Source organism: Fusarium falciforme, chromosome 3 (genome assembly GCF_026873545.1).
Source record: "Fusarium falciforme chromosome 3, complete sequence".
NCBI classification, from domain to species: Eukaryota; Fungi; Ascomycota; class Sordariomycetes; order Hypocreales; family Nectriaceae; genus Fusarium; species Fusarium falciforme.
Window position 1 is genome coordinate 4904520 of NC_070546.1, and position 14199 is coordinate 4918718.

Genomic DNA, 14199 nt, shown 5'->3' on the forward strand with positions numbered 1-14199 from the left:
AAGCCCAGCTGAGGCAGGAAGGAAGGTTAGAGGGCAAAAGTATGTGTGGTAATAATAAAACGCTAGCTAGCTAGCTAGAGTCACGAGGGTTGTCCTGGTCGATCAGTAGTGCATTTCGGGTTAGCACCTGTTGAACCGGACATATAGGCCGAAATACGCAAGTGGTCACTAACTAGTGGCGCGCCTATGTTTTTGGCCCTGTGGTCGGTTTAACAGCACCTATGTGCAGCCGGGGCCGCGAGTGTTAGTGAAATTTTGCTCGCTTTAGAAAATTAGGTTTAAAAAGTTTTAAAAAAAATCAGCGTTACAATATATAGGAGTTAGCCTATACTAGTAAACAGCTATATAATTTATTATAAAAATTTATGTTACTTATAAAAACTATTGATTAGGCTATTTATAGGATTTTTTTAATATAATGCTTTTTTTATATTTATAAGCTATAAGGTATATTATAAGAATTAAAAAAGCTTTTATATAGATTAATTAATTATATAAGGTTTATATTAATAAAAGAGATTATTATAAATACTTAATTATATATATATATTATATTTTATAATATACTTAAATATATTTAATATTATTAAATTAATAACTAGGTAGGTAATATATAAAAAAGTATAAAATAAGTATAATATATATACTTATAATTAGTTATTAGATTTATATACTTAATATTTAATTAAAAATAAAATTAATATTTTATTTTTAATAATTTAACTTTTAAATTTTATTTTAATAAATTAATTTTATAAAATATAATTTTATTTTATAAAAGTTCTTTTTTATAAATAAACTATTAAGTTATATTTTTAAAAAATACTCTTATATAAAAGCTTATTATTATTAAAAGTCTTTATATTAACATACTTAATAAGCGCGCCGGTTAGACAAGTAAAGCGGTCAAAAATCCCTCAACCTATATTATTACTATTTAATCAATTAATTCTTTATATATCAATATGCCTCAATTAAATAATAAAGCTAAAATCCTTCTAGCCCTCCAAGCCTATTAAAATAACCCAAAACTTAGCCTCCGACGCGCTACAAAGATCTATTAAGTTCGCTATAATACACTCTATAACTAATATACCGGTATCCAAGCCCGAGCCAATATTATCCCCAAATCACATAAGCTATCAGATCTAAAAAAAGAGATCCTTATTCACTTTATTCTTAATCTAGATTCACGAGGATTCTCCCCCCGGCTTCGTAATATAAAAGAAATAACTAATCAATTACTTACCGACCGCGATGCATCACTAGTTAGCACGCATTAGGCTTATAACTTCGTTAAGCGGCACTTAGACCTTAAGACATATTTCTTTCATAAATATAACTACCAAAGAGCTAAGTACGAAGATCTAACCATTATCCGCGATTAGTTTCGGCTTATGGCAAATATAATCGCGAAGTATAGCATCTAATTAGATAATATCTATAACTTTAATGAGATTGGCTTTCTTATGGGTATAATTACAAGCGGAATGGTTATTATAGGCTCAGAAAGGCATTTAAAGCCGAAATCAGTATAACTTAGAAACCGGGAATGGATTATAATCATTTAAGCGATTAATACGAAAGGCTAGGCAATCTAGCCATTTATTATCAGTGCAGGCTAATATTACCTCGCTAACTAGTACTGGGATAATAACCTCCCGGGCGATTGGGCTATTATGATAACCTAAAATAGCTAGACTGATAATAAGACTAGTCTTAAGTGGCTAAAGCACTTTGACTAGTATATAGCTAAGCGATTAAATAGTCGCTATCATTTTCTAATCCTTAATAGCCATAAAAGCCACTACTCTATTAAATTTAAGAGATATTATAAGGAGAAAAAGATTATCTAGCTTTATATGCTACCTCATTTATCTCATCTACTCTAGCCCCTTAATATCGGGTGCTTTAGCGTATTAAAGCGAGCTTATAGTCGAGAAATAGAGCATTTGATCAGATGCTCTATAACCCACGTTTTAAAAACTAAATTCTTTCTAGCCTTTTACGCTATATATAAGGCTACTATGATAGAAAGAAATATCAAGGGGGCTTTTAAAGGAGCTAGTCTTATTCCCCTTGACCTAGAAACTATGGTCTTAAAGCTTAATGTTTAGCTATGGACGCCAACGCCGGTTAAGGAGGTAGCTAAACTATCAACCCCTTAGGCTTTAAAAACCCCAAAGACTATGCTTAAGGCCTAATCTTAGTCTAAATACCTTAAAAGATGGATTAGAAGGCACTAAAGTAGCTCTCTAGAGTTAATTCTTAAAGCATTAAAGTCTCTTACAAAGGGAATAAAGGTAGTTATATATAAGATAGCTCTCATAAGGGCAGAGGTCTAAGACCTTTAAGAGGCAAATAAGATACTAAGTTAGCGCTAGAGGGTAAAAAGGACTCGACTATAGAAAAGAGGGGTTATAACGGTAGAGGAAAGAAGGCAAGTAATTAATTAAATAGATATAGATGCGCAGGTAATGGCCAAATCGTTGAGGAGTAGTGGTTAAGGAAGGTTAGTTGGACTAGGTATTCAGCGCTATGGTATATGCAATAAGCCTAGCTATAATACAAGGACCTATCAGGTAGTAATTAAGACATCTAGGGAAGAGTATAATAAGTAGTTTTAATTAATTAAATAGTTTATAGTGTTTTTATTATAATTTCTAATAAGAAGGTTAATATTTTTAACTGCTTTATTTATCTGACTGGCGTGCTTATTAAGTATATTAGGATTTATAATTTAAAATTATTTCTTATATTTATTATATTTTTTAAAATATATTAGATAAGTTTATTTAGATTTATTTTTATTATTAATTTAGTTAATATATAATAAATAAGTATAATAATTATATAAAAATAATAAAAGTCTTTTAATTTATATTATTTTATATAATTTATTAATTCTTAAATGCCTAGTATATTATAAGGCTTTTTTAATATTAAATTATTTTTATGTTTTAAGTTATATAAAATAATCCTAACTTAAGCTTTTAATAAGTAGTAAGTACTTATATAATTTATTTTTAAGTTTTAAATTATAAATAATTAGATATTTAGTCTTAATATAAGATTATTTTATAATTATTATAAATATTTATTTTAAATAACTAAATAATTATTTAATATATTTTTAATTAAAATTTATAAAATCTTTTCTCTTAGTTATATAATATTAGAACTTAATTAATTTATATTTAGTATTAAATTTTATTAAATAATACTTAAAGCTTAAAATATAATATTTTTTTAAATATAATTTCTAAAGTATTAAATATAAGACTTAGTTAGTATTTATAATTAATATATATTTATACTATTTATAAATATAAAATATAATATTTTATTAAATAATATTTATAATTATAATAAATCTAGCTTTTTATAACTATAATAATAATTATAAATAATTATAATAAGTTTAAAAAAATATAAAAAGTAAAAATTAATATAACTTAATATTACCTTATTAATTAATATTAAAAAAATAACCTCTTAAGTAATTAAGCTATTATTATAACTTAGAATAATTATATTAATAGTAAAATAAGGTTTAAAAAACTTAAATACTTTACTTAATAAGTAAGTAAATAATTAATTAATTTTTATTTTTTTTTAATTTATAATAACTATAAAAATTATTTCTTTATTAATTTAAAAATATTATTATAATAATAAAACTATATAGCATTATATATTACTTTATTTATTATATATATATAAATTTCTAAATACTATTAGATTAATTATACTTAAAAAATATAAAAAGAATATAAAATATTTAATTATATACTTTATATTATATAATTTAAAAACTAACTATTTCTTTTTATTTCTTATCTTATATTTTAAGTTATTATAATACTTAAAAATTTAAAGGTATTTTTTAAGAGAGCTAATATTATTTTTTTAACTTAGAAAGTATAGTCTTAAAGCTTAAGATATAGCTTATTATAACCCCTGCACCTATATTATATAGTATCTATAAATCCTTAGACCTAGCATTCTTATTAGGTACTAGACTAATGCTATATTAAAATAATATTAATCTAAGACTAATATAAGCTAAGAATAATAATATTTTAACTTATTAGTAAGTTAGGGGAAATAGGTGCTAAGCCGTTTTGGGCTATTAGGTAATTTCTTATATATAGAAAAGGAGTTAGAGGCCTTAGACCTTTAACTATTATTATCTTCTTTATTAATTAGGTTAAGAAAGGGGAGCTTTGGGGCTTTTTTTTCTAGCATAATTATTATTATTATTAATTAATTAATTGCCCTTATTATTTTTTATAATATTAAGATTATAGAAAAATATATAAAATCCCTTTTTAAAAAGTTATTAAAAGAAAGATATATTAAAAGATTTTTAGCTATATAGTTAGTATATTTTATTTTCTTTAATAAATCTAGTGCTCCTATATTGGATATTTAATATTCTTACTTTTATAATAACTAGGATATATTATTAAAGGTAATTTAATTAATTAAATAAAAGAGTATATTTTTATATTACTAATTAATAAACTATAAATATAATTATTATTATTAGCTTAAAAGGCGTAAGGCATTAAGAATTAATATAAAAGTTAAGAAATAAGTAATTAAGAAAACCTTAAAAAGTTATTTAGTCGCGAGGAATATTAATTATAAATAAATTTTATCTCTTTTTAATTTAGATTTAATAGAATTATTTAATTAAATCTTCCCCTAGGGACTAAGATTAAAATAGATCTTTTTTATATCTTATAAAAAATAAATATAAGAAAATAAAAGAATTTATTTATAATAAATAAGAAAAAGAAAGATATTATTAATTTATAGTTAGTATAAAAAGTATTATTTCTTAATAAAATAAGTAACTTAGCCTTTTTTAATCTATCTAAGGATATCCTTATTAAGTAATAATAAAAGGTCTTAGCTATTAGAATCTTAGTTTAAGTGGCTATAAGAAGCGAGACCCTTATAGCCCTTATCCTTATCTTTATAATATTTAAGAAAATACCTATTATAAACCCTTTTTATTTTCTTTAATAAAGAGGTTTAAATATAAGAGACTTAAGCTCTTAGAAATTATTTAATTAAATGCCTAATATTATAAGTATTATTACTTTAATTATAAAAATAGCCTAAAATAATAAATCTATTAACTATAGGTATAAATCTAATATTAGCTAGAGTATAAAAGTAAAAAGTAATAAAGCTATTAAAAGTAATAATAAGATTACTAAGCTCTTAGTATAATTCTTAATTAAAAGATTAATTAATCCCTTTTTTATTATCTTACTTAATTTTCTTTTTTTATTTAAAAAAAAAAATATAATTAAATACTTCTAGGTCTTTAATTAATAGGCTAACCTTATAAATATCTCTAAAAATAAAAAAAGGGCGCTTTTTAAGTTATACTTTAACTTAGAGATTAAAAAAAAAGTCTAATAGGTTATAGATAGGCTTAAATAGGTAACTACTTAAGAGAATCTAAAGAAATCCTTTATAAGTAAGGATTTTAATTAATCTAAGATTATTAAGAAAAAACTAGAAATACTTAATAAGACTTAATTAAAAGTAGATTTCTATATTATTATTAAATAATTAAATAGATACTAATACCTCTTTAGGTAGATTAATAGTAATTAAAAGAAATCTAAGGCTTAATCTTAGGTTATTTATAAAGTGCTTTTAAAAAAAGTTATTAAGGGTATTTATAAAAAATATAATAAAAATATTTATAATATTATAGCTATAAAGTATTATAAACTTATTTAAATAATTAAATAGTATTATAATAATAAGATTAAAATTAAGAAGACTTATTGCCTTTAAATTAAAGATAATACTTATTAAGTTACCTAGGCCCTAACCCCTCTAAGGAACCTAAGCCCCTTAGCAAAAGTAATAAAAGCCTTAAAAATCCTTAAAAAAGATCCTAAAGAGCCCTTTAGCTTAAAAATAAATTAATTAATTATATAATTAAGTTAATTTATGATTAATATTATAAAAGGTTAAGAATTATAGCTCTAGCTTATATAGATTATTAAAAAGAAATATAATAAGTAAGTAGCCTTAGAAATACCCTAGCCTTTTAAGATAAATACTATATTAATTAATTAGATATAAGATTACTAGAATTTTTATATAAATATAGCATATAGGTCTAGGTAAAGCCTTTATTAAAGTAACTTAATATATTAATATTATACTAAGAGAAATTATTTCTTAAATAATTATTTTAACCTCGCTTATAATAAGAGTAATAAAATTATAAGCTATAACCCCTAGGGTAAAGCTATTTTTTTTAAAAAAAGTAATAAGGTATTATTATTAAATTTAATTTATATTTTTAAGAAGTTTAAAATTAAAAAGCTAGTTTATAATTAATTAAGTTATTTCTTAAAATTAGATATATTTTACTTAGTTAGATAAATAAAATAATATAATTATATTAAAATTAATTTTAAACTAATATAATAAGAGGATATAATAATTAATAACTTTATATAAAAGAACCCTAAAGCTATAAGCCTTTATTAACTATAATATAAATCCCTTAAAGGATTTAATTAATTACTTATAAATATTATAAAAGGTAATTAAGATATTTTAAATAATTAAAACTTATTACTAGGGATTATTATTAATATAATCTTAATTAATAAAAACTCTTTACTCTTAGATTAATTAGAAATACCTTAGGTATTTATTATAATTATAATTACTATTAATATAAATATAAAAAAAGGAATTTATATTAAAGATATTATTAAGGTTTAAGAAATAATATAACTAATTTAGAAATTTACCCTAATAGAAAGGCCTATAGCTATTAATAAGGAAAAGAATTAAAGGTTTTAGATACTTAAAAAGAAATAGGCTTTTATTTTATAAGAATTAAGAGATAAATATTAAACTAAGAAGATTTTTATTATTATTAATAAGCTTTTTATATTATTATTATAGCTTAAAAGAAAAATAGCTAAAGATTATTAAGATATTATTAATAATATTAAATAGATTATTTATATTAAGTTAGCCTTATATACTATTAGGGAGATATAAAGATTATTTAATTAGAAGCCTTAGGGTATAAATATGATCTAGGTTAATAAGTAAGACTAAGAAGAAGCCTATTAGGCTAAGATTAGTAAGAGAGCTAGAGTTAATATAATCCTTATTAATAATTAGCCTTAAACTAAATAGACTAATAATAATACTAAGGACTTTTAACTTAGTAATTATATTATAATAATTAATATAAGAATAAGCTAAGAAGCGACTAAGATTATAAAAGTATAAAGGGATATTATAAAAACCTTAGGAAAAACTAGAATTATTATAAACTATAATAAAATAACTAATTAGATAATTAATATTATTACATTAATATTAAAAAGTTAAGATAAAATAGTTATATAGTTATAAGAATTATCTTAGATTTTAGTCTAACTTAATAATATAAAAGGCAAAGTAATAGAGGCTATAGTAAATATTAGCTCTAAAGGGAATATAATTTTAGAAGAACTTATAAAAGCCTATAGTCTTAATATTATAAAGATAAAAGCCTTTATAATATTTTTCTCTTAAGATTAGATTATTATACTTAGCTAAGTAATTATTTAATTATACCTAGGTAATATATAGATCTAATAGAGAATATATATAGCGCCCTTTAGTAGAATCTTAATTCCTTTTATTCTTAGTATATTATTTATTTATTTAGTAAAGGTATTATTTAATTATTTAATAAGGGATAGTTCTATACTCCTTAGATATTAGCTAGGTAATATATAAGTAATTACCTTAGCTATTAGTTTTATTAAGTAAGAAGCACTAACTTATAATATAAATAATAATATATTATTAAAATAAATATTAATTTTCTCTTTAAACCTAAGGTTAATTAAAAGAGTAGTTTAAAATTAAATAATATTTTAATATTATTATAATAATTAAACTAAGAATTAAGAAAAAAGGTAATTAATATTATTAAAGTAGAGATAATTAAGTAATATTATATAGCCCTTAAGGATATAAACTATTTAATTAGAAAATAAATAAAAAAAGATTTACTTAATTAAGGTAAATTAAAAGAAATTTTAATTAATACCCTTTATAAAAGGAAAAATATTAAGATTTACCTAAGAGATAATATCCTATTAGATAGATCTACCTTAGAAGGTAATTTAAAATAAAAAGTTAAAAAGTAAGAAAGGATAAAAAAAAAATTATAAAAAGATTTAAAATACTAAGATTAGATTATATTAAAATTCTTAGATATTAAGTAAAGAGCTTAGATCTATAAAGAGTAACTTTAAGGATTAATTAATTAAGTAAATAATACCCTTATATATAAAGAATTAGATATATTCCTTAAGATTATATATAATAGAGAAATAATACTTTTATAGGAATTTTTAGAATATAGAAAACTTAACTTATTAATTATATTACTATAAGTTATTAAGGTAATTAAGCATAGAGCCTAGTAAGTAAAAGATATATTTATTCCTAAAGGGTATAAAAAGGAGGTTATTAAGCTATTAAGAACTTAAATAAAAAGAGGGATCCTTAAGGAAGATTATAGCCCTTATAAAAACCTATTTTTTTTTATTTAAAAAAAGAATAATTAGTTTTAATTAATTAATTTAGCTATATTAATAAATAAGTATATAATATAAAATAACTTTATCCCCCTAGGCTATAATAAGTTCTTTATAGATTTTATTATATATAAGATATTATTATTCTTAGATTTCTTTTTAAGATATAACTAAATAGAGCTAATAAAGGTTAATAAAGACTTAATTAGTTTTATAATACTAATTAGATTACTAAGAATATATATATTACTGCAAGGAGCTATAAACTTAGTCGCCTAGTTTACTTAAAATATCTTTTAAATCTTAAGAGATTTAATCTTTAATATTTATTAGTCTTTTTTAAATAATATTTATATTAAAAGACTTATAATAGATTATAGTAGGGAAAAAGTAATATTAGGGATATATCGCTTTGTTTTAAAGTATTTAATTAACCTTAATAAAGTATTAATAAATATTAAGCTATTAGGCTATATAATTATAAGTTAGAAGTCTTAATTTTATAGAAAAATAATAATAATTATTAGCTATCTCTATAGGACTTATAGGAAGAAGCTAGAAAAGAAAAAAATTATAAAAATCTTAAAGTAAGAAGTCTACCTTAATATAAGGGAAATAAGGTCTTTTTTTAATATTATAAAATATTATTATTAATAAATTAAATAATTTACTTAGATTATAAAGGCCTTAATAGACTTATTAAAAAAAGATATTAAGTTTATCTAAGAATTAGATTAAAAAGAAGCTATAGAAATATTAGAAAAAAAGGTTATAACTCTATTAATTCTTATTACTTTTAATTACTTTAAGGAAGCTAAGAAGATAATCCTTATAGTTAATATAAGCCTATTAGGCTAGGGGTATATTTTAATATAAGTAATTAAAGAGAAATAAAAACTAATCTAGTTTAAATCTAGATTATAAAACCTAGCTAAAACTAAATATAATATAATAAAAAGAGAGTATAGGGCGGTCTTTTATGCCTTTTATTACCTTAAGGGTATAATCTATAATATTTTTTTTATTTTTAAAATTAATTTATAAGTATTAGTTTATTAAATTAATAATAAAGTAAATAATATACTTAGTTTTTTTATCTTAAAATAGATTAGTTATATTTTTCTCTTTAATTTTATAATTAAATATATACCTAGAAAGAAAAATTATATAGCTAATAGATTATTATAGAAGTATATAAGACTATTTAATTAATTAGATATATAAGTTAAAGGGGATATTAAGGACTTTATTAACCTCTACCTTAATATAGTTTATATTAATAGGGAACCTAATATCCCAAATAGTATCTACTCTTAGGAATATAAGGATATAGCTAAATACCTATATACCTTTAAGAAGCCTAAAGGTCTAACTTATTTATAATAATAATAGTTTAAAAAGAAAGTATTCTTTTTCTTTATTTAAGGATAATATTTATAGAAATAGCTAAAATAAAAATATAACTCGCCCTTATTAATAATAAATAACCTAGAGATATAAAAAAAGTTAATTAAATTATATTATTTTAATAATAGCTATAAGGGTAAGGAAGTAATTTATAACCTTATAAAGAGGAGATACTTTTAGAATAATATATAAAACTAGGTCTCTAAGGTAATATAATATTACCTTACTTACTAAGCTTATACTCCCTAGAGGCTATTAGAGGCTATTTAGTATATTAAACTATTTAATCCTATAATTAAGGTCTATTTTAACTACTAATATATACTACTAGACTAAGGGTTTAAATACCTCGTAGAGGTAAGATATAATATAATAAGATAAGTAGAAGTAATTTCTTTAAAAAAGATTATAACTAAAGCGCTAAGGCGCTTTATAGTTAATCTTATCTATTAATTTAGTATAATTTTTATAGTAATTATAAATAATAAACCTAAATTTAAAAAGGAATTTTTACTTTTACTTAAGGAATTAGGAATTTTATATATTATTATATCCTTATATAACCCTAATGCTAATAATATTAATAAAAGAGGATATTACTTAATTTCTATAGCCTTAAGAAAGCTAAAAAAAGAAAAAAAGCTAAGATAATATAATAACTTAGAAAAAGTATTATTTACTAATAAAATAATTATAAAAGCGCTATATAAATACTTTTTTTTTAATTTTATTTATAGGTAAGAGCTAATATACCCTCTAGAAGTTAATTTTCCTACTTAGTAATTAATTAATTAAGATAAAGTATTAATAGCTAAAGATTTAATCCTTATAAGGGTAAGGATCCTTAAAAGGAAAAGTAAAGATATAAAAATAGCATAATAAAAGATTAATATATTTAGGGTAAAAGTTATAAAGAGATAAAATAAAAAAAATATCTATAAGTTAAGAAAAACCTCTTTAAAGGTTAGGGATTTAATATTAAGATTTAATATTTCTTAATTAAATAATATATTAATAAAGATAAAAATAATATATAAGTAATATAGCTTATTTTATATTTTTAAGTATTATAATAGGGCAAATTATTATAAACTTAAGATATTTAATAGCTATAAGATTATTAAATCTATCTATAGGGATTATTTAAAGAAATTTATAAAGAATAAAAATAACTAATAGGAAAGGGAGTTAGATAAAAAGGAAGTCTTTAAGAAGCTTAAAGAAAAGAAGAAAAGACTAAAAGGTAATAGAAATAAAGAAAATATATAAGTAATAAAAAATAAGAAATTAATAGCTAAGAAAATAATAATAAAAATAATAAAATAAATAATAAAAAAGAAAATCTTAGCAAAAAGAGTAAAATACTATATTTAAAAAGAAATACTCTAATATATATAGAAGTATAACTCCCTGGCCTTATTACTAAGTAAGCTATTTAGTATAAGAGCCTCTAAAATAAAATAAAAAAAAAAGAAAGTAATATTAAAAACCTATAAGGACTCTTAGGTTTTTAGTAAAAAAGAAAAAGATAAAGGAAAAAGTTTTAGTATTATAATATAATTATTAGAATTTTTAATAAATTTAGGTATTTATTTTATAAGGGATATATAGATTATTTAATTAGATATTAGGAATATTACCTAAGATATTAGAGATATTATCTAAGATAAGTAGGATATATTAAAAAATAATAATAATATTATTTATAATAATATAAATATAATACCTAAATTCCTTATTTTATAAGAAATAAATTTAATATATAACCTATATAAGAAAATAAAAGCTAAATAATAAGACTAATAAAAGAATTAATAAGGAATAAGAAGTAAATAATTAATTAAAAATAATTATAAATATAAAGCTAGATCTTATTATTAGTTAAATAAAAATAATAATACCTTATTTATACTTAAAATTTATTTCTTTTTAAAACCTAGAAGAATTAGTTTTCTTATTAAGAGCTAATTAGTATATTCCCTAGAGAAGCTAATAGTCTTACTTTTAATTCTTATCCTTAGAAGGGTATAAATAAGAAATATAAAAATAAAATACTTAATTTAATTAATTAATTCTAACCTTATTAAGTAGATCTTTTAGAGTATTTTTCTCTTATAAAAACTAGTTTAAAAAACCTTTAGTAATAGATTTTAGCTAATACCTAGATAAAAATTCTTACTTAGAAGGCTTTTAATATTAAATATAATTAATATATTTCTTACTTATAAAACCTTTAATTAAGATATAAAATAAAAAAAAATAAAAAATATATTTTTTATTTTAGCTAATATTAATTAAGTAAGACTAATAGTAATATTAATAAAAGATAAAGTTATAGAACTTAAGGAAAATAATCCTAAGAGCTTTTTAGTACTCTAGGTAAGTAATTAATTACTTAAAGAATTATTTATAAAGATAAATAAAGTTAATAGGGATATAAATAATCTAGAGGGAATAATTTAGTATTAATAAAATAAGCTCTCTTATAATTATATTAGGAGTACTATAATGCTTAAAGAAATATTTTATAATAGCCTTTAGGTTCTTATAGCCTATATTATTAAAGGTAAGCTTAATATATAGAGAGAAATTATCTTAGTTAAAGGCAAAGTAAAAATAAATTTAGACCTTAAGGTATTTATAGACTTATTTAATTATTTAGTTAAAAAGGCTATTAAGAGTAAAGAGGATATAAGAACTAGCCCTAGGGAGGTTAGTTATTTAGGCCTTTATAAGAGTTACTTTAAACTTATTATAATTATTTTATTAAAAAGAAATATCTCTTTAGAAGTTAATATAAAAAAGCTAAGGTTAAGTAAGAGTTTAAATATTAGAGAGGATATTTTATTACTTATTAGCGAGGATCTTATAAGGAGTCTATATAAATATAATAAATTAATTAATTAAAAGTATAAATAAGAGTAATAAAGTTAAAAGAAAGGAAAATAAGAAAATAAAGAGTATATAGAAGTTATATAGATATAGGATTAAAATATATAAAAAAAGAAAAGTAATATATTTAGGTAATTTCTATATAGGGAGCTATAATTTATAATTACCCTTTGCATATATTAAAAGAACTAGATAGTCTCTTAAGATAAAAATAATATATTAATATTTTTTTATATTTTATATATAAACTAATTTATTATTTATTTTCCTTAAGGTATAAAAATATAAATCTCTTTTTATTTATAATTACTTATATTAATTATTTAATTAAAATATAAAGTCCTTTTTTACCTATTTAAGAATATATATTTACCTTTTTTTAATAAAATAAGATTTTTTATTTAATAATAGCGAGATTAATATAAACTAGTAATTAACCTTAAGATTAATTTCTTTATATTTTAAAACTAATAAAATTTAAAAGACTAAGTAATTTCTTTTTATTTAATTATATAAAGCTTAATTATATAATAATTATATATTATATATATTATATATAAATTAATAAAAAGACTTTCTAAGAGTAATAACTTTATATCCCTAAGTATATTTTAAACCTTTAAGATACCTTTACTTATATAATTAATTATTTTCTTTGCTTTTATTAATTACTTATAGTTTATAAAAAAGGGAAAAATAGCTTACTTAATAGCTTAAGTTAAATACTTTAAAGAAATAAGAAGCTTCCTTAAGAAAAATAAAATTAGCCCTAATATAATTAAAGAGCTATATAACTCTAAGTAATTACTTTTCTTTTAGCTATAATAAGAATAAAACTATTAGGACTTTATTACCTTTAAATACCTTAGTATATTAAATAGTTATTAATTAATTAAATTAAAGCTTAGGAAGGATAAGTTTTAATAGTATTATTATAATAACCTTACTTATAATATATTATAGAGGGAATATATATTAGCTTTATAGCGCTTATATTAGGACTTAGAGAAAGATAGGGAGATACTTTTTAATAATTTAATCTTATTAATATTATAAATGCTTAGAAATAGCCTTAAGAAGGTTATTATAATTATATAGTATAAAATTAATATTTAAGAAAAAAAGCTAAAATATAATTTTAATTAAGAGAAGCTTTTATTTTTTTTCTTTAATAATTATAAGAAAGTCTTAATAAATTATTATATAGGTTTTAGAGAGATTTAAAGATAATATAAGGCCTATAAAGAAAAAAGATTTTTTATAGGATTTTTTAGGTTTAGGTATAATAAATATTTTATTATAT